Source organism: Podarcis gaigeae (genome assembly GCF_964106915.1).
Source record: "Podarcis gaigeae genome assembly, chromosome: 1".
NCBI lineage: Eukaryota > Metazoa > Chordata > Lepidosauria > Squamata > Lacertidae > Podarcis > Podarcis gaigeae.
This window is the reverse complement of record NC_139678.1, coordinates 113,692,529-113,714,685: the sequence shown is the minus strand read 5'-3', so window position 1 is coordinate 113,714,685 and position 22,157 is coordinate 113,692,529. Positions and strand designations below refer to the sequence as shown.

General features: G+C 41.8%; 1 protein-coding gene and 3 long non-coding RNA genes across 13 annotated transcripts in view; 3 read left to right on the top strand and 1 right to left on the bottom strand.

Annotated features, from left to right (window-relative positions):
- The window catches only part of LOC310833647, a 233,022-nt gene that overhangs the window by 107,430 nt on the left and 103,435 nt on the right, over positions 1 to 22,157 (top strand). The gene's annotated exons all lie outside the window — the stretch shown is intronic.
- The window catches only part of ZNF385B (zinc finger protein 385B), a 183,178-nt gene that overhangs the window by 73,356 nt on the left and 87,665 nt on the right, over positions 1 to 22,157 (bottom strand). The window contains exon 1 of one of the 10 annotated variants that reach the window (XM_083710186.1): positions 15,924 to 16,305. The exons of 8 other annotated variants lie outside the window; for them this stretch is intronic. The gene's annotated coding sequence lies outside the window, so the exon portion shown is untranslated. Of the gene's footprint in view, positions 1 to 7,142; positions 7,346 to 15,923; positions 16,306 to 22,157 lie in introns of those variants that run through there. One more of the 10 variants, XM_083710187.1, reaches the window with a different exon arrangement.
- On the top strand, positions 5,303 to 9,581 carry LOC310834037. Its single transcript, XR_014559070.1, has 2 exons — positions 5,303 to 8,058; positions 8,525 to 9,581. It is a non-coding gene; the product is annotated as an uncharacterized lncRNA (long non-coding RNA).
- The window catches only part of LOC310833958, a 110,394-nt gene continuing 100,226 nt past the window's right edge, over positions 11,990 to 22,157 (top strand). Inside the window, exon 1 of the long non-coding RNA XR_014559017.1 lies at positions 11,990 to 12,088. This is a non-coding gene — a long non-coding RNA (uncharacterized lncRNA). The remainder of the gene's footprint in view (positions 12,089 to 22,157) is intronic.

Sequence of the window (22,157 nt, the reverse complement as noted above, 5' to 3'; positions counted from 1 at the left end):
CAGGGGTGCTCACATTTCCAGACCGCCCCCCCTTTAAATAATTGTTCTATCACAAAGGCTCTGCTCAGATATTACAGTAAACTGTGGTTTGTCACAATGGCAGTGAGGCCAGGCAAACCACAGCTAGAGACTCTAGCATTTGCCAGCCTCATGATCCCTAGTGACAACTGCCTCGTCTGCATGCATAAACAATTCATAGATTGATGTGTGCTCTGATTTGAATGCATTCAAATTCAGCTCAATGGAAGGAAGAGCTTTCTGCATATGGGCATGCACAGAGATGTTACGATCCAATACTGTATACATTTACTTGGGAATAAAATTATCCGTTAAAATTATTGGGGACTTATTTCTAAGTATGTGTGAAAAGGGTTGTGGTCTTTGTGTACATGGAGCTATGCTATCCAACAGGAGGAGGAAGGGCCCAATTGGTGGCGGCACCCCAGCTGTGGATCTACTTCCCTTGGTGTCATTTTGGTGCCAGGTACAAACCTTTTTATTTTCCCATGCTTTTTAATATTCTGCATATTGTTTTTCATGAAAAGTTTTGTCTGATTTGATTTCTTCCAATTTTAAATTCTTATTTTATATTGTGGGCAATTTACTTTATGATAAGTTTAATTTTGCAAGCCACTCTGGGCATTCATTGAAAGTTGCCTTAGCAACCAACTAGCCAAATCAACTGAACTGAAATGGAAAAGGTGTTGCAGATGGGAAAGATCTGAGCACCCATTAATTCTTCTGTACCCATGTGCTCAAAACTGGGCTATCTCGTAGACATTACATCAAACATCTGCTTGCTTTTAACAGCTCTCACATTACAACGCAGATCTAAAGGAAGAAAGGTGACTCTAACAGATTCTGGACTTCAATGCACAAAATGCATGAAATGCCATGGAAAATGATGAAAATGTATCAGAATGATTATAGTCATGTTTAAAATAGGAAGGTTTGTTTCCATTAAAAATCCTTTAACTTTGGTTTAAGATCCTGAAATTACTTTCATAAGCTTCAATGAAATTAGTTTCACAAGCTTCAAGTCAGTTAGTTCCATTACTTCACAAGATAAAAGGGTATCCTGATCATTCAACTAACAGCACAAGGATAACTATGTGCGGGATTGGTTTTGACAACAGAAAGGCATTAGATTTTTTGGGTGCTGCAGGGGGAAGCAGTAAAAGTTCCCTCCCCACTTCTGCTGGCCAGAGCAGCCCCCTGTGGGAAGTTCCATTGCAGGGACGCTCCCAGCAGTGGTAGCAAAGTCAGGATCACTGCCAATTGCACGGAACTTTACAAAACATCATTATTGATTACAATGTAAAAGCTAAATGTTTTATGAAGAGAATTACTTCTCACAACAAACTTTCCCACTAAAATAATGGAGAACTTAAAAAGTGCTAAATTTTGGATAAACCGAGCATTGAAAAGCCTTCTTCTTCAAACACTAAATCACAGTCCAACTTCCATCTCTCGTTCTGGAGTCTCTTGTTACAGCTGTCCTTGGAATTTATTTTTCCCCAAAGGAGAGGCACCTTGGAGTCAGAAGAAAACAGTACCCATAAAGTCTCTGGAATTCTTTCTCACTGTTTTCTATATGTTCCCAGAGTCGTTGTTCGGTTTGTTTCTGTTAATAGTGCAATTCTAGCCCTGTCTTCCAAGAATAGCTCCTATTGAAATTAGTAGTGACCAGCCGGGTGCCAGTGCTCTCTCAGCTTCTGCTTACTGGTGGGGGGTGGGACATGGCAGCTGGGAGCTCAACAGGTGTGGGCACAGTGGCAGATCCAATCAGATAATCATCTGCATCCACAATGTGATGCCTTGGCCCTCCTCCTCTCTCTCCTGGTGAGTGGCAGTGTTCCAAAGCCTGGGAAACAAAGCAAGATTCCCCTTGTTGCCCCACTACTGCTCCAAAGTAAATGTGGTTAGGATTGCAGCCTTATTTTCTTTATGAGCAACACCTTGAATTTGGGGGAAATTCAGTTACAAGAACTTGGGAGAGAGGTGCGTGAAAAAAGCGATAACCCCCCCTTCTTTTTTTTTTTTAAGTCCTGCCATTTCAGAAGGAAATATCAGGTCACTAGACAGGCACTCAAGCAATGTACCCCCTATGAAGGTCTAGGTTTGGTTGCATTTCTTTAAGGTTATGGGCTCACCATACACTTTCGTATTATTTTACTCACATTATTCTCTCCCTTTAAACCTCTCAAGTACCAGCACTGGAGAGTAAGCAGGAAATTAATGTTTTTGTTTTCCTTTAAAAAATAAAAAAACCCCAAGCAAAACCTTAACAACATTGTTATGTCAAAATTCAACATACAACCCCTCTCTCCCTTTAAAGATTTACTGCACCGGGTAGACTTCACTAATTCACTATCGAAATCTTGTAAGCCCTGTGAAACATGCTTATACCATAACCCAGGTTATTACAGTGGTACCTCGGGTTACATACGCTTCAGCTTGCATACTCCGCTAACCCACAAATATTACCTTGGGTTAAGAACTTTGCTTCAGGATGAGAACAGAAATCATGCTCCGGCGGTGTGGCGGCAGCAGGAGGCCCCATTAGCTAAAGTGGTGCTTCAGGTTAAGAACAGTTTCAGGTTAAGAACGGACCTCCGGAATGAATTAAGTACTTAACGTGAGGCACCACTGTATTTTAAGGATGAGTATATAGGTATCGCTGCACCAAAGGAAGCCAAATAAAGTTCATTTTTGTTTCCATCGTTGTCCTTCCATAGAGAATACTACTGAATGAGTTTAAATACTGAACTGTTAAAAAACCTGAATCAATCAACATCTGAAAGGCCACAGGTTTAGGAGAGCTGAAGAAGTACTCTTTACCACAATAATAATTGACTAATGACATCACTCTAGGTTATGCCTACCTCACTGTGATTAGCCAGGTAGAGACAAACTAGTTCTGGCTTGGCAGGTGTAGTAGTAGCATCCTCTGTTTGGTACAAGCTGTAACTGCTAGGAAATCCAGTGTAGAATTTGCTGCTACAAGATGTGGAGATGGTCACTGACTTTAGAAAGGGTTAATTCCTGTAGGGTTGATAGTATTTCTGATAGCTAAGTGAAACTTCTGGGGTTAGTGGCAATGTACATATTGGGTACCAGTGGCTGGTGGTAGGAGCAGGGGAAGGGGGGGGGGACAAACAATAGAGGAGGCAGTTATCTTTCTGCCAAACATGTAAGCTTTCTGGAAGCATTTGACTGGCTTATGGTGGAAGCAGGATGCTAAACTTGACCTAATCTAGTGATGCTAAACTAGGATGTTAAACGTGGCCTGATCTAGTGAGAATCCAGCATGACCTTCCTTAAATTTTTAAAAGAAAATGAAGGCCATTTTCTCACTTTGATTTCTTTGTTCCTATTTTACCCACTCCCAAACTCCCTCAACCTGACACCCAGTTCCCCTCAGCGTTACTACATGACTGCTTGAAGAATTCAGGCAACAAAACCAAGCAACTTGCTTAAACAGTCTTCACACGCTTAATGTAGGCCCCCTCGCTTCACAATGTACCACACTACCAAATCCAAGGAACATGGGTTTAATTAATCTGGAGCCGAGATTATTAAGACACTGTGGCAAAAGTTTTCACAATAAAGCTGTCAATATTTTAAAGTGCCGCAAAGCTTTTTTCCATTTGTTGTTTCTTATGTTGCAACATATGGGACGCGGGTGGCGCTGTGGGTTAAACCACAGAGCCTAGGACTTGCCGATCAGAAGGTCGGCGGTTCGAATCCCCACGACAGGGTGAGCTCCCGTTGCTCGGTCCCTGCTCCTGCCAACTTAGCAGTTTGAAAGTAATTCAAAGTGCAAGTAGATGAATAGGTACCGCTCCGGCGGGAAAGTAAACGGCGTTTCTGTGTGCTGCTCTGGTTCACCAGAAGTGGCTTAGTCATGCTGGTCACATGACCCGGAAGCTGTACACCGGCTCCCTCGGCCAATAAAGCGAGATGAGCACCGCAACCCCAGAGTCGGTCACAACTGGATCTAATGGTCAGGGGTCCCTTTACCTTTACCTTGTGTGCAACATGGCCACCCACCCATAATTTATCATTTGAGTTCCTTGTAAACGGCAGCTTTTCAGTCAGAACATCAGTCTGAAAAAGACGATTCCATGCCTTTTCATAGACAAGAGGAAACATGACACTTATTATCACCTCAGAGTTCTGGATCACAACCACTGCTTTACTAATGAAGAGAGGTTTTTTTTTGTTTTGTTTTTTACCAATCCTCCTTGGGTCTATTTTGAAGTACATATAATCAGAAATCCAGAAACACACACCTCTCAATACTTTCTCAAGCTTTCTCAAACACTCTGTTCATCTTTCACTGATGCTACATATGTATGTATAAGAAGCTGACAAGGAAATTCTTGGCCAACATGAAGACTTATAAAAGCTAGCATTTCAAATGCAGCAAGAACTGTTATTTCATTGAATGTGGCTGTCAGTCACTTATTATTGTTTTGTGTAAGCAGATGCTAAAAGTATATTTCACATTTATTTCCTTACACGTATATGGCTTTCGTTTTGACATGGGCTGTTTTGACATCTGACACTGTTGCACTTACTTCCTTTTCAATATTTATAATCACAAGGAAAAGAAGCTCTTTCTAGCTCCAGCATGCTAATAATATAAATGTGTGCTTATTAGAATTGGCTCTTTGTCAAAGCTTAAGCAATTACATAAATTAAGAATCAGTCCTCACTATTTTTAGAAGATATATGATGGCTGCTGTACAAGTATAATTTACTCCTATAATGAAGTAGCACAGACACATTTGTTTCTTTGAAAATCTGATTTTGCAGACTTCTAAAGCAAACAAGCCAATTTATTCAACTAGGCAGGAAGCCCACACAGATTGCTCCCTGAAAATGCACAGTAAGGCCACACATATATCTGAAGTCATTAGCACCACTATTAACACCATTAACCTTGCAAGCAGAAAGTTCCAGGGGCAGTTGCAAGCACTTCCAGTTAAAGGATCTAGGCAGCAGGTCTGGAACTTCTGTCTAAAGTTGGGGAAAGCCAGCTGCTATCAGTTACCTAGCCATGAACCAATGGTCTAACTAAGGCAGCTTTGCATGTTCAGATCCCACTCCCCACAGAACAGGCACCATTCGGAGCTGCTACATGTTTTAGAAAGACAACCACAATTTGCCAGCACACCAGGAAGAAGAGTCAAGACATTCAAATATGGAAGAATAGGTTATATCTATTAAATATAACAACTTGAGGATCTGCAGAACAAATTAACTAGTCAGATTCAACCAATGTAACCTAATCAACTTAAGTCCAGGCAGGTGTTCATTAACAGATGGGGGTAATTTTTACCCCTGTGGCCTGGGCAGGTTAGCACTGTGTGCATGCAGCACGGCTTCCTAAGATTCCTTCCTCCCCACTGTGTGGACCTTGGGTATAAGAGCCCAACAGGCCCACTGTAGCCCCATTGGCCAACATTTGCCCCAATGTGTCCGTCAGGCCAAAGGGCACCTCCAGCACCCACAGGACATACCGGTACCCGACAACAGTGACTCAGGGACACCCACAACCCAACGCTGCCTCAGTTAAGTGTTCCATTCTTCCTGAAACCCTCTCACCTGCCCGGATTATGCACCAATTAGCCAAAGAGAAGAAACAGCACTGCAACAAACATCAGCCAGCAGTATGGAGTAGGCAAAAAGAGAAGACCCAGAGCCAATTAGGGTCTCTCCCCCCCCAAAAAAAATCCTACTCAGCCCATGGAAAACAAATGAGTAGCCTATAGGTCCACACTGCAAAAGGGTGGGAGAGTGAGTGTCGAATAAAGGAGAAAGGGTGCTGGGCAGAGCAAGCTTAAATAGCCTGTCACCACCTCTCCCCATTGGGTGAAATCGCCTTCAGGCCACAACATTCTGCCCTAGGGAGATACCACCTCTCCTCTTCTTCCAGGGGAGGAGGGGTACAGCAAATTCATCACCTCCAAAATGGTGGGAACAATATTAACATACGCGGTAGATGTAGGCTTATCCGCAGCACCTGGTGCGCTTCCATTTTCCACACCATTCTGGGTTGCCAAACCCAGCTTGACACCTGCTTACAGATGGCCCCTTCTCCTTTTCTATTTTTGTGTGTGTTTTTTTTTGCTTTTTAATTAAGGGTTAATTAAAAGTGTGTGTCTTTAACATCAGTGTGACACACAGAAAACTGGTAAGGAAAGTTCACCATATTTCGCATGCCTGTAAAAAATGGAGGTGAGAAGTTTTGCCAGCGCAGATTCCATTGTGTCTGCCTATTGCTGAAGATGAGCAGGCACTGTAAAATGTTGGCAATCTAAAGGTTAACTCCATCCACCTTGCCTTAATCAACATGCGTTTAAAACTGATATGCGAAAAATGAAAGTAAAATTTCCAGTACTTAATGGACTTCTTCAGTAGACAGACAAGACTCTCTGTCTGGCTTCAGGTATCTACTTTTTGAAACAGATTAAGCATATGACACCATATGGATGAAAGCATGTTTAATCGTTACTCTGGCAAATGAATAATCAAGGCACCATCAATAACCTCTCCTCTCCCTACAACCCAGCATGACAAAAAAGTGCATATACTTGCCTCACCTTATCTTACCAGCCTCCAAATTTCCCACACGAAACCAAGAGCCCCCATGCTGAGAGCCAATCCAGGATTTTCAAGCGCTTCTCAAATTCAGAAGAGGCTCTACAAAGGAGGGCACTACATATTTTTAACAAGCTGCTAGGTGGTGGTAGAGTGGCAGATGACAGCAACCCGGGCAGAACTAAATTATATTGTGTTAATATAATTTAAGAGCTTTCCTTTCAACTGAATCGAAGAACTTTGGAGACAAGAATCAAGAAATGCTTCGGTTAGACTGTTCAGATTCTGCCTTCCTCTCCTACAGCTATTGCCACTTCTGAAGCACAGTCGACTCCCATGCTATTGCATCAGGTATTATTTACCTACCTGTATCTGTTTGCTGACTGGTATTCGGAAAACTACAGCTGTATCCCAGTCCCTGGGTGTTTCCCTCCCCATCGCCCAAATTATTTCCTTTGACACATCATTGCAATGTTCTAAAATGGCAAAAAAGTGCTATAATCTGTGTGCTATAGAGACCCTTTAATGCTTACCTTGGTTATAAGATTATAGCCCATGACAGCATTTAGGCACTAGATGTGAAAGTACATATCTAGACATAAATAATTCCTTCATTTCACCACGGTGCTTTTGTGATGTTTGGTGCTAAGAGACAGCAGGCAAGCGATAAGCCTGAACAAATCCTGCTCCCTGACACCGCTGCTTAGCTCTAATTACAGTTGAGGAGAAGGTTTGCAACTTGATTCCAGTAAGAGGACAGCCTACTTGATGACATCACCAGACCAAATACAACCTAAAAGCCAGACACTGTAAGATTTCTTTATGTTTTGTTTCTTCACACAGGTGCAAGCTGCTGGAAATTCCCCTTCATGTTTTGTTTTGTTTGTTTGTTTTATTAAAAAAACCACTTAACAACTTCTAGAACAATCCATTGAAATCGCAGCTCTGCAAAATATGGTGTCATTTCATTGCATTGTTCTAAAGAGTTGTTGGTAAAGCTATAACTATATAAGCAGCAGCAGCAGCAGCAAGTCAAGGCAATGGCATTTGGCAACTCATGTTTGTGCAAGAATATTTTTGATTTTCTGGTGGGGAGTGTGTGTGGATGAACTTGCTCTAGTGGCCCTGGTATGTGGGATCTGCTTGGCAGCAACCAGAGGGAGGGCCTTTGGGGCTGTGACATCTTTTCCTTGAAATAACCTCCCTTCTAAATTAAGGCTGGTGCTGACAACGATGGCATACTAACATCTGTTGAAATGTTTTCTCTTTGTCCTTTGCGACATTGTCATGCTAGTTGACAGTAACATGCTAGTTTTGGACTACTGTTGGCTTGCTATTTTGTTCTGCAAGTAAGACTTAATGCTATTTTAATGTACCTTGTGATGTTTACATGAAAGGTAGCATGGAAACAGATCGGTTAAATAAATAAGAATATAGTATGTAGATATCGTATAGTTAAAGCTATGGTTTTCCCAGTAGTGATGTATGGAAGTGAGAGCTGGACCATAAAGAAGGCTGATCGCCGAAGAATTGATGCTTTTGAATTATGGTGCTGGAGGAGACTCTTGAGAGTCCCATGGACTGCAAGAAGATCAAACCTCTCCATACTGAAGGAAATCAACCCTGAGTGCTCACTGGAAGGACAGATTGTGAAGCTGAGGCTCCAATACTTTGGCCACCTCATGAGAAGAGAAGACTCCCTGGAGAAGACCCTGATGTTGGGAAAGATGGAGGGCACAAGGAGAAGGGGACGGCAGAGGACGAGATGGTTGGATAGTGTTTTCGAGGTTACCAGCATGAGTTTGACCAAACTGCGGAAGGCAGTGGAGGACAGAGGTGCCTGGCGTTCTCTGGTCCATGGGGTCACGAAGAGTCGGACACGACTAAACGACTAAACAACAACAACAACATGTAGATATGGAATAGGGAAAAGAGTTTTCAAGAATCCTGCAACAGTGCACCTAAGTTTACTCCATAACTGCACAGGGCACATGCTCAAGAAGCATTAAGCATAGTTGTAAACTTGTGAAGAGCTCATTAGAGTCTTGCTGTCTATAAATTTACCGGAGATATCAGGTGCTAAGTAGGATGAAGATTAATGGGCAATATAACCAGACAAGAAACCCAAACGACCCCTTTGTTTTTGTTTCCTAAAGTACTCATGACTGAAAGGTCTGGGAGACTTTTACAACTACATTATACTGAGAAACATACTCAGGGAGATGCATTATGGGGCTTCAGGGAGAGCTGAAATGACTTAGTTGCTTGTTTGTGTGTTGAACAGTTTTCTGTTTTTAGCTGATGCATTAATGAATGAGAGCTTCTTTTTGACTTGGTGGATGCGGCTTAATCTCTGATGCTGCTTTCCTCGTCATTTTTCTGCCCTCACTTAACCTCAGTCTCACTTGCACTCAGTGCCATTCCGAATGGCTGTGCGTATGTTTGCCACATTGCCATAATGATATATTTGATACAATGACATAGCGAACACTTGTAAACAAAACCGCATGAATTGCCACAACCAAGCAGTGAAAGCTACAGTCAGCAAAGATGAAGGAGGAGAAACTATGATTCTGGGTGAGCGAGGTCCCTAACAAGGAGGATTGGAAATTAAAAAATGATAGAATATGCAGAGTTAGCAGGTTTAACTAGTAGAACAAGAGGATCAAGTATATAAAGAGGAATGGAAAAACTTTGTGGAGTTATCTGGAAAATAATTGTAAACACGTGAAAACATTAGCAGGATTAAGGTAAATTCAACAGTATAATATAAAATAAAGGAATAATAAAGGGGAGAGAGAACTAAATGCATATATATGCAGGAATGGAGAGAAAATCAAAGGAACCAGGGAAGGGGAAGAATGGAAGTCGTAAATGATTACATCATTATAAAGTAAGATGTGTACGAATGATTTCAATGTGAATGTGGTTCTTGAAATTGTAAGAATGCAAATAAAATTTAAAAAAGAAAATATTATTCTGAGAAGAAGCACCAGTCAGGGGACCAAGAGGCCACCAAATAGGATGAAAACAACATGAAGGCAGTATATTTATAAATGTTAGTGCTTCTGACAGGCCTATAGCATACCTCTCCCCTGAAAAAACAACAACCCCAAAGATATGGCGGGGGAGAGACCAACATTAACATAAACACAGTTAAAATGCTGCTGATTTGGGCACACAACACATTATGCGCTAATCTGGATGCTATATAATATGGGAATCCTTACTTCAATGAGGCAGTAACTACGCATTACCAGGGATGCGTGAATGTTACTAAAAACAACTTCGTGTTTCACCCTCATTTATCCCTGATAATGTGTTGTTACAACAGGCAATGTGATATGACACAATGTCATGGTCTTTATGGTTCTGAGTTTCCTCAGCCCACAAGTGGCAGCCCGTTAATTTGGGAACGTAATGACATCATAGGTAAAGGTAAAGGGACCCCTGACCATTAGGTCCAGTCGTGGCTGACTCTGGGGTTGCGGAGCTCATCTCGCTTTATTGGCCGAGGAAGCCAGCATACAGCTTCTGGGCCATGTGGCTAAGCCACTTCTGGCGAACCAGAGCAGCGCACAGAAACGCCATTCACCTTCCCGCTGGAGTGGTACCTATTTATCTACTTGCACTTTGACATGCTTTCAAACTGCTAGGTTGGCAGGAGCAGGGACCGAGCAACGGGAGCTCACCCCGTCGCGGGGATTCAAACCTCTGACCTTCTGATCAGCAAGTCCTAGGCTCAGTGGTTTAACCCACAGCGCCACCCGCATCCCAATGACATCATATGATGCAGATTATCTTATTATGCATTATTTGGGAAAGGGAGGAGCAGGAGATGCAGACCTCTTATTTTCAGTAGCAGCTCCAGCCTGACTCACACCCACTGAGGATGAAAGTGAAGAAACTTTCCTGTAAGGTGAAATTTGACTGCTCCCCCTCTTTTTTTTAAGGAAACTGTATCCTGAAAGTAAAACAGCCCTCGCCTGGTACCCTCCAGTGGTTTTGGGGTAATGCTGATGGCTGCTGTAGGGTGAAACATATGGAGGAACCAGGTTAGCAGAAGCTGAAGGAAAATGTGCTTGTTGTAGTAATTACAGCTACCTTGGTTTTCATTCTGCAACTAGCCCATTAAAATACGCTTAGCCAACAGTTGTCTCTTGATGAATTGTGACAAATAAATATTCCATGTGAAATATTGATAACACCGTATCACGAAGCTAATGGGACTGACAATACCCAGTGGATCAATATGCCTTTCGTTTACTAGGAAGATAGCCAACAAAATAAATGTTAACAGCTTTTATTTATGAACATTTTAAAACCTAGATTATGGGCACTTTAAATTTATGTAATACTGCTGCAGTAGATTTTAATTTTAAAAGCTTTTAGCTGCTGTAACACCCCCTCGTTTCATTGTTGAAGTGGGCATTCTTTATTGTGTGACTTATTAAAGAGTCAATAGCACAAAGCAATATTTAATGATACCTTTATGATTTGACTCCTCATGTAGACAACAAAGGGAAATATCACGGGAGTGCCACTAAACACTTTAAATTAAAAGGGGAGCTTATTTAGTCCAAGTTCAAAGTCATAATTTGCCACTGATTAATAATTGAAGTATCTCCCAGTAATGGAATACTGATAGGCAAAATTTTTTCAGCAGTGCATTCATTTTGACCATGAATAGCTTTTTAATATCCATTTCTGAGAATGATACGAATAGAAATTTGAGGAATATTGACAAAAGGGTTGTAATCGTAGCCCAGTTATACAGCGGCAAGTTCTGTCCATTCTAAAGCGAGGGTTTATACACAAACATTTCCATGCAGATTAGAGCCACAGTTTAGATTGATTTTGATTTTTATCACTACTGTGTGGTAGAGTCGGGACAAGTTTACCATTTCTGGATTTTTATTTTTATTTAATATCGGCACATGGTTTTCAAACATGAGCTTCATGAAATGCTATTAGACTGCATCAAACACTGTCACAAAACAAATGTGGAGCACTGTATACTTGCTCAGGGATATCGACCAGTGTTACAAACTGAGATTGTGAAAGGGTGAAAAGGCTTGACTCTTAGAAAGTGTCAGCATAAATATGCAGGTAAACCTATAAATAGGTATCTACAGATTAAGGGTTACTTCAAACATCACGGTCAGGGCAAGTGTTGGGAGCAGGTCAGACATAGTAACTCACAAAGTGTCAGTGAAGTTAATTCTTTATTCACAGACACAAAACAACTCAGGCCTCGTGAGCAAAGCAACTCTTCCCAGTAGATCTTGCCCCAATGAGGGGCAAGTCTCCTCCATCCAAGCCATGGGTAGGCAAACTAAGGCCTGGGGTCCGGATCCGGCCCAACTGCCTTCTAAATCCAGCCTGCGGATGGTCCGGGAATCAGCGTGTTTTCACATGAGTAGAATGTGTGCTTTTATTTAAAATGCATCTCTGGGTTATTTGTGGGGCATAGAAATTTGTTCATATTTTCCCAAAAAAATATAGTCCACCGCTGCACAAGGTCTGAGGGACAGTGGACTGGCCCCCTGCTGAAAAAGTTTGCTGACCCCTGATCCAAGGAATCTGAGACTGTGACGCCTTGTCTGGCTTTGCTTTGCCCTCTTCATACCTTTTGCGGTTCTGTGAAACCAGGGGTAGGGGTAGCCTGCCTCTTCTCTGCCTCTTGGCTCCCCTTCTCTCCAGCTCCTTCTTCTACCGCTGATTCTGGACTTCTCTCTGCCAGATTCTTCCTGCTCACTAAATCCTGTTACCTCTTCAGCTTCTAACACCTCCTCCTCTCAGTCTGCTCCCTAATCTCCCCCGACCACCCACCATTAATCCCCTGGCTCTGAGCCTTCTTTTTTTTTTTTAAATGATATTTATTAAAGTTTCAGTTTATACATATAAACACACACAGACATACAAACATTCTCAAACAAAAAACAAGTATAGTTTCAATAATTTTTTTCTTAAACCTTGTTTCCCTGACCTCCTCGCACCTCCCCCTTCTGTATTATGATTTCATTATTCTCCGCTCAACAAGTTCTTAGCTTATTTCTCAGCCTTAACTTAATAGTTTAATTAGATCATGCTATTGTTCTCCTTTTCTTCTTTCTTTCGTTCCTCGATTTGTTTTTAAAACCTTATATCTACTTAATTTAAAAAACCCAATTTTAACTTAATCTTAAACTTTTTTCCTAAAGTCGACCTAACTTTCCCTTCCACGATTTTCCCACATTCCATAAAAATTGCAAAAAAGAAAAAAAGAAAGTTTACTTATAAAAAAGAACTTAGCAAATTTATGTTTTAGCATGTTGAATGTTATGACTGAAGAGGGAAGGCTAAAATATGCATACCCTGAGTAAGTGATCATGAACTGAGGATATGATGATAAAATCAATAAAGAGGTTTGCTTCCTTCCCAAGATTATAAAGAAGGAAGATAAAGAAAGGAACTGAGAATAATGGAATACAATTTAAAAGGAGATTTATAATCAAGCTGTATGAGAAAAAAATGGTGGAGAATTTGATTAATATTTCCATTATAATAGCAGTGGGGTGTCACCATATGCTCTATGGAGTCAAATACCCTGTAGAATTACTTAGCATGCTTTCATATAGCTTGAGTGAAGCAGCAAATCAATAAAGGGAAAGTCTATCTAATCTACAGATTACTTCAACTGAACCAGTACAATTTCACTCCTTTCCATTTATGTGTACTTGGATACAAGGGGGGGGGGGACACCTGTGGAAACGTACAGTACACAATAATTGCTTTTAACTTAATTTAATTCCATGGGTTTTATTGGAACTAGAGCTCTTTAAATCCAAGTACATTATCTTGTTTGTGAAACACAGTATTTAAAGATGTGTTTCAAAAGATTTCAGCGTCATTTTCAGTTGTAAGTTAAATATGAAAAAGATAAAAATGATAGGGATAAATTAATAAGGCATTTGTCCTCCAAGCTATACCTGCTGGAATTATATGTTCTCCAGAAATATTTAAGGTGGCACTGTGCTGAAACTGGTCCTTCAGTTTTGTGAAACGTTTATTTTTCTGTGGAAAAGACTTCTGTTTTTCTGCCTCACTGTCAGGACATTTGAAAACATCTTTAGAACATTGGTGGATGTGGGGCGGAATGAGGGAATTGTCAATTTTCCTTCCCTGTTTCTTGTTTTTCCAATCTTAAATCCAGTTCTCCACATTTCCATGGCAAGATGCATTAAAAAAAAAATCATGGAAATTTGCCAGCATTTTAGTGTGAATTTGTATAATGTATAAGCTTATATGCGGTGTTGCTTAATATATGCATATTTTACAAAACAATTTCCCCAAAACAATGCATTTTTGCATGTTACTTTCACTAATAGATGCATTTTTGTGGACTCTTCACCTGAGTATATGCATTATTGTACATGTTACTTAGTTGGAGAATGGCACTGCAAAATTCAGAGAGGTGTGAATTTTGAAGGACAGCTGTGTTTCAGTTCACACCTTGTTTCCGAAAGTGCAAATTAGGTGAACTCACATCTAAATGGGAATGGAATCAATTCCCCCCCCCCATTCCTAGTGTGGGGCTTTGAGTTAACTTTATCATCACTGTGAGGTGGTATGTATGTTTTGTTTTCTTTCCAGTAAACATTTCACAGCAATTTGCAGTCTTACCAGCTGCTCCCACTTTCTGATCTGAAAGAACCTTTCTGGGAAGGAGTTACCTTGTGATATTTTCCTCTGGACATTATTCAAAGTACTAGCATGCAGGAAGGTTTCAGAGTTCATGATTTGCAGAATGAAAGGGCAAGCATAAGGTGCCCCTTGCCACATCAACAATCCTGTACCCCACCCAGAGGAATTTCACCAAACGTTTCTCTGCCCTCTGATAATTTTTGAACCAACTTCTTTTTTTCAAGACAGAGAATGGTTGAAAATGTTTTGAGGGTTTTTTTTCAGAAAAGAGGATTTTGTGGGGTGGGGGCACAGCACTAAATAAAGGTGCAGGGGCTTTGTCGTTTTTAGCATCTGGCCCCTCTACCTGTAAGAGTGCTCTGAAGTTACAAAATAGGAGGTACAGTGGTATACAGTGGTACCTTGGTTTGCATATGTCTTGGTTTGCATACATTTTGGATTACAAACACATCAAACCCAAAGGTACGTGTCCCGGTTTGCAACCTTTTTTCAGATTACAACCCATTTTGGGGGGGATTATGAACAAATCTTTTGGGGAGGCCCCATTGGTGAAGCATGCTTTGGGTTACAACCTGTTTTGGTTTACAAACGGACCTCCGGAACAGATTATGGTTGTAAACCAAGGTACCACTATATCGGGGATGTTATGCATAGCTTTCCTCTGGTCTTAGCCACACCTAATAGGAAGCAATTTTTCTTGTTTTGCTTCTAAATACATGTGCTAAGGATTCTGGCCTTGTGAAATAACTGTAAAAGAATTACTGATGTGGATAAAGTTTAATTTCTTGCTGCAGTGGATCACAAAATGACTTTTAAAATGCAATCAAAGGAATAGTTTTATAAAGTTTTCTCGCTGGAGAAAACAGACTCTTCCATGCTCTAATCACTGCTTGCGCGTATACATATGTGTGTATATAGTTCCACAGAGAACTGATGTTGTATTTTACATATGGGTGGTTGTTTGGGTGGAGGGAGGTAAGGCAACCCACACATACATGCAATGGTATCATCTACACTCCCTTTTGCCGAATCACTATATTTAACTAAACCACAGAGCCTAGGGCTTGCTGATCAGAAGGTTGGCGGTTTGAATCCCTGTGATGGAACAAGCTCCTGTTGCTCGGTCCCAGCTCCTGCCCACCTAGCCATTCAAAAGCACATCAAAGTGCAAGTAGATAAATAGGTACCGCTCCAGCAGGAAGGTAAACAGTGTTTCTGTGTGCTGCTCTGGTTCGCCAGAAGCAGCTTAGTCATGCTGGCCACATGACCCAGAAGTTGTCTGCGGACAAACGCCGGCTCCCTCGGCCTACAGAGCGAGATGAGCACACAACCCCAGAGTCATCCGCGACTGAACCTAATGGTCAGGGATACCTTTACCTTTATGTAAAATAAACAATGCGTAAGAGACTGGATTGACAGTATTAATTAACACTGCCCCCTCCCATCCCAATATTTAATAGTTAGTTTGATGAAACAATTGGGGCAACCTCAGAGGCTGTCACAATTTAAAGCCATATGCTATAACTATTTCCCCTGGACTATGCAAAACATCTTGAAGCCATTCACAAGCAACTGGAAAACAAATGCGAACACCACACTTAGATAAAATAGTGAAAGAACAGGCTCACCACTGGCACCATTTTTCAGCACTTCAAGTATTTGCTAAGGTGTTTTAAGTCATCCCAGATCGGACAATATGAAACACAATGCACCAACTGCTGGAGACACCTTTAGTTTAGAGACGTCTTGAAAATCTCTACCACTGCATTCATCCAAAAGACAAAGATGATTACAATACAGAAGCAGCCATAAGTAAGGTCAAAGGCACAGGTAGTGTGGGTTTGGGTGCACCGTCCATGTGTAGGGCTGTAGTGGAAAAATTACTCTTGGAGGGCGAGACTTTCCTAAATAATATCCACTCTCCATCACATGAACTGAAATGAGTAACATGCCTCACATATTACGTCAGGGTCAGCTGGAGACTGCATGGCAGACAGATGCACTGGGCTTGAAATGACTACATAGATGCAGAGCTTGCTTTAAAAAACCGTGTGTGTGTGTCCAAGGAGAGCCATGAAACTGAACCATGCTTACTCAGGGCCAGTCAGATGGGTGGGATATAAATAGTAAAATTATTATTATGGAACAGGATGTCTCTATTTGCATCAGAGAAATGTTGAAGGTTATGCCTCCCTCCCTCTCCCAGTAACCATCCCTTGTTTTTTCTCTTTCTTAGAAGAAATAGCTTCCATTGCATGTGTGCAAAGCACTGTAAATGCACCATCTCCTGATGTAGAAAAAGCCAGCTCTGGAGGTAGGGGGCGTGTTCATTGGGAAAATGGCACAGGAGGCGAATACCTCTCAATACCATCATCCTAGTCCAAAATGGAAAACCCCATGGCTGCGTTTTGCATTGCCTTGTGTAGTTTGGCCCTAACAGAAAGACTCTAGGAAATTTAGCTATTATGTAGATGACTGCTCTATTATGTGTGCTTTCGAGTTTCAGGGAAAGCTCTTTTCAAGAAAAGAATCACATATAATGCTGCTGTCCAATGCTAATGGATTAGCACTATGAATCCCCCCCCCCACCCCGCAAAAAAGTTCCAGTCATTGCTGGCAGTTTTGCCTAGTGCTTTTGTACAGGCTGAAGTGCACAGAACAAAGATGAATATGGGCATCTTGGCATTAAGGTTAGTTGCAGATGGATTTGTTTTTAAAAATAAAATAAAAATGTCACCCTTTTAAGGTACTCATTTCTCGTGGCCATATGTATTGCATATATGTATTGCATATATGAATGATCAGATATGTTTAATGATTTCTAGTCTCACTGTTCAAGACCTGGGTGTACTTACCCTAAAGAGGAATGCAACATTTGCAGCAAGTGCTTTTCAATTTTTTCCATTATGGAAGTTAAACAGCATTTTCTTGCGAAACCAAAAAAACACACTATCATGTGCAATTTATGTAATGACGACGATTGCATCTGCCTTATTCTCTGGTATGTTTTCTACTTTAAAAGCATCACATGAAATACTTCAGGGATAGGTGTAGTGCCTATTATTGTCTGCTAGTAACCTCTTGTTCTGGCATCTGTTGTGTTGCTATCAACAATAACTTGAACATGAGATTTTTAGGTGACAGCCTCAGTGGCTATTCTTTTGTTGTTAAGACTCTCTGTTGTTATGGAGACAACCGAGTAGACAAAGAGTGATTTTCCTGCACAAGAAATGCTTCTTACCTAGAAGAGATTATTCACTCTGCCATATGCTTGCTGAAGCCTGATTCATCCATAGGAGGTCACATGAAATGCAAGTCTGGGTTTAGCTCCACCCAATACACTGCAAGCCAAAATTGTGTATTAGCATGTGTGAACAAGTCCCCTACATATATATTTTTTTAAAATTCCAATTAAATAAATATACCCCACCTTTCAGGATAGAAATCCTTCCAATGTGGCTTAGAAGTAAGAGTCAATTAGCACCAGATTTAGGGCAGCGTAGGTAGTTCCCCTGCACAGTGTGCCAAGCTGAGGGGGTGAAAAATTGAGACGATGCATAACTGAGAAGATCCATTTGGGGTTGCCAGATTTTGGCCTCACATGGGGCACCGTATTATAAAGGATTGCCAAAGTCCGCCCCTGAGTCAATTACATATTAAAAAACACACAATCTACTATATATTTAACAGTACCACTACTTGCCAGCTCCACCTTACTGAATGGCCACAGTACTCTGATTATTAATGCAATAGGATTTGCACCAGCGATGTCACAGAAGATGTGCACATCAGTTGTGTAATGTTCATGAAAAGTATACTGGGTGCTGGCTCCATGATATTTTCAAGGTGACCTTCCCTGCCACACAAGCTGCCAAGTGCAGCCCTTAACCTTGCCATCACTTTAAGCAGCTGCTCCTCAGCCTGGCTAGAAAACTGAGCCATTTGTAAACAATGCCACTTGAGGGGCTTGTCCATTTTTATTCCATATACAAGTTCTTGAGGCTTACTCTCAAGTTTGCTAAAAAGTATTTATAAAAGGGGACGCAGGTGGCGCTGTGGGTTAAAGCCTCAGTGCCTAGGACTTGCCGATCAAAAGGTCGGCGGTTCGAATCCCTGCGGCGGGGTGCGTTCCCGCTGCTCGGTCCCAGCGCCTGCCAACCTAGCAGTTCGAAAGCACCTCCGGGTGCAAGTAGATAAATAGGGACCGCTTACCAGCGGGAAGGTAAACGGCGTTTCCGTGTGCGGCTCTGGCTCGCCAGAGCAGCGATGTCACGCTGGCCACGTGACCCGGAAGTGTCTCCGGACAGCGCTGGCCCCTGGCCTCTTAAGTGAGATGGGCGCACAACCCCAGAGTCTGTCAAGACTGGCCCGTATGGGCAGGGGTACCTTTACCTTTACCTTTATTTATAAAAGGGGAAATAGGCCCAAGACTGAAACAGGTTGTTCAGCAGGGCCCTTAACACAGTTCAAAGCATGTTGGGCTCAATAAAATAAAGAAATTGTGCACCAAAGATTTATTGATGGACTGGATTGCTCTCCTCCTCCTCTGCTGCCCTTCCCAGTCCTCATCCAGTTTTCGTATGGAATAGCTTGGAAGCAAAACGTTTTCCAAACTATGTAAGCCAGTCTCAGCCAGCTGCTCTCCCATCCCCTTGCCTCCTTCTCTCTGTGCAACTGAAAGTCAGTATCACCTGCCTGGTTGAGAAGCAAGTCCCTCCCTCTCAAATTCAGCTTTCTAGGTGAGATTCCACCAACCTGTCAGCCAAAGAGAGAGAAAGAAGAGAGGCAGAGCCTCTGGCACTCTGCTTCTTTCATTTCCCCCCTCGCCCTCTCTCCTTGGAACCAACTTGGGGAAAGATTCCTGTCTTGTCTCCACGGTCACTGACGCCTTCTCTGATAGACACCAAGCTCTGCCATAGGTCTGCTTGGTTCTCATCTGACTCAAAGCCCCAGCTGCTACTTCCTGAGGCCTTATTTCATTAATGATCAAGCAATGAACAGGTTGTCTTGCAGTTATTATTCTAGCATTTTTTAAAAATGCATTGCCTATTTCATTCAGTGTCAATGGCTTCAAAAACAGTCTTTGCTGTTCCCAGTTTCTGAATCCGAATCACCCTTTCCACCAGCCTTCTCTATTTAAGGATAATCTTCAAAAGTAACACTTTTCTTCTTCCAGAGAGGTCCAGCAAATGCACTAAATAGACCCATACCACCTTAAAGACTAAAAGACTTACCATGGCATATCATTGTGTGGACATGTACCATGTGATGCAAATAGACTCTAGCGGGTGGCGCTGTGGTCTAAACCACTGAGCCTCTTGGGCTTGCTGATCGGAAGGTTGGCAATTCGAATCCCCATGTCAGGGTGAGCTCCTGTTACTCTGTCCCAGCTTCTGCCAACCTAGCAGTTCAAAAGCATACCAGTGCAAGTAGATAAATAGGTACCGCTGCGGCAAGAAGGTAAATGGCGTTTCCGTGTGCTCTGGTTTCCGTTATGGTGCTTCCGTTGCGCCAGAAGCAATTTAGTCATGCTAGCCACATGACCCAGAAAGCTGTCTGGGCAAACACCGGCTCCCTTGGCCTGAAAGAAAGGTGAGCACCGCACCCCATAGTTGCCTTTGACTGGACTTAACCGTCCAGGGGTCATTTACCTTTTCTACCTATGCCTAAATGAACCTCTAGACTTGAAGGTGCCATAATAAACTCTTGTTGTTTTTCTTTCTAAAATCTCCTGAACCAGGTTTCTTCTTCGTTTTCAAACTCCATCGGTTTTTCGGCTTCTTGGAGAACCTCATCAGAGATATAACCATTCCAAGTTGTTGGAACTGTTTACACAACCATCTTGATAACTGCTACAGATTCCTCCAGCCTTCTTTTTTTTGGCCTTTTAAAACCTTGAGTTTTATCCAATGGTAGCTTTGTGCTAGGGAAAGCATTTCCACCTATGTAAAGAGAGGCACTTGATATTTTTTTTCCTGACACCCCACCTTACTGCAGACTCCAGACTGTTCCACAGGGTTTCCCAATCAGGTGTCCCACCTTGAATAAGCCAATACTGGATAAAATTTCTTACCTTTAGGCCCTGAGAACTTAAAGGATGTTCCTTGTGAACAACAAGCAAAGCTGAAATGCCAAATTCTTCATGAGTAGAGCTGTGCATCAAATTTTCCAGTTTTCGTCTTCTTTAAAAATATCAACTTTGTTAGTTTTTCAAGGTCTAGTAACCTTCAGATGACTTGATCATAACAGCACTTTGGTGAAAACATCGCTTGATGAATGGAGATGACCAAATGGAGATGGTGGTTATAGCAACTAACCTTAAATAACACTTCTCTGAAGCTTCTGTTGAATTAGAACCATTGCTGCCAGTGATGTGTTGTTGTTGTTGTTTAAAAAAGGAATTTTCCTATTTTAAAAATGAGCTCTTTGAGTGGAAACTGCCATGTCACACATTTCAAAAGCACAGGGTTTTGTTGTTCTTTAAGAATTATTACAGCCCTTGGGCTGCATGATCTGAATGCTTCACCACGTGAACACATTCCCTGCCCATGGAAAGCTAGTATATCAATGGAATCTGCCATTTCCTTGCCCTGCTAACTTTCTACATGCAGGGTTTTTTGTTTTTGTTTTTACATGGGCTGCACTGAAACATGTAGCGGAAGGGTCATAGTTCCAGACTTGTTAAACAAGAATGCACACACGTACCTAAAGTAACTGGGAAACAGAAGAGGGCCAACTATTACTGCAAGTTCTGACTTGTACGTGTAAAACACCTTGTATTATAAAAGAGATATCTCAAGGGTGAAACGTACAGAGAGCGAGTCCTGTTAGAAAGCAGCATTACTTGGCTAGTGACATACTACTGCTGAAAGCTGTGCACCAGGTGCTGCCTCTGACCACCAACAAAAGGCTGTCAAAGCCAATTCTTATCTGTTTGTTCAGGTTTCCTCAGGCAGACAAGGCATGCGCTCCTGTGTAATGTGTTTGTTTAATGGAACAGATATTGTTGATGCAATCCTGATAGAAAAGCTCATCCCTGCCTATTTCAAAAAGGCAACAAATCCTCAAATACCATGTTATCTATTCTGCGTGAGCTACCAGACCATTTAAATCAGTGTTGTGAAACATAAGATAGATCTTTCAGACCGGTCGCATTTTAGCTCCTGCCATTAAAAAGGTGGCTATTGGAAATCTCTTCACTGGAAGAGAGGGGGCATGAGCAGACGTTTAATGCAGATTTAAATGCATAAAATATTATATCATGTTGTACAGGTCATCTGCATTCCGTTTCATTTGCTTCCTGCATTGAGAGATTTATTAGGATGCTGAACCGTGAATCTGCCATTGGCTCTCTCTCTCATCCCCAGGACCACCCTAATACCATGTGTGACTGAAAACAAGGGAAGTTCTAGCCTCAGTAGCAAGATTTGGCCAAATAAAAAAAAAAAATTGTCCAGTAACACCGTAGAGACCAACTAAGTTTGTTCTGGGTATACACTTTTGTGTGTGTGCAGAAAAACTTAGTTGGTCTCTAAGGTGCTACTGGACAATTTCTTAATTTTTTTATTTATTTTGACTGTGTCAGACCAACATGGCTACCTACCTGAATCAAGATTTGGCCAGTTAAAAATTGGATGTAAATGGTGGCTTGCAGAATGAAATGCCAAATTTCTTATTACTCCACTGGCTCCCGGTGGAGTACAGGGTCAGATTTAAGGTGCTGGTTTTGACCTTTAAAGCCCTTCACGGCCTAGGACCCTCATATCTATGGGACAGCCTCTCCCGGTATGCCCCACGGAGAGCCTCAAGGTCCATAAATAGCAACACCCTAGTGGTCCTGGGCCCTAAGGAAATTAGATTAG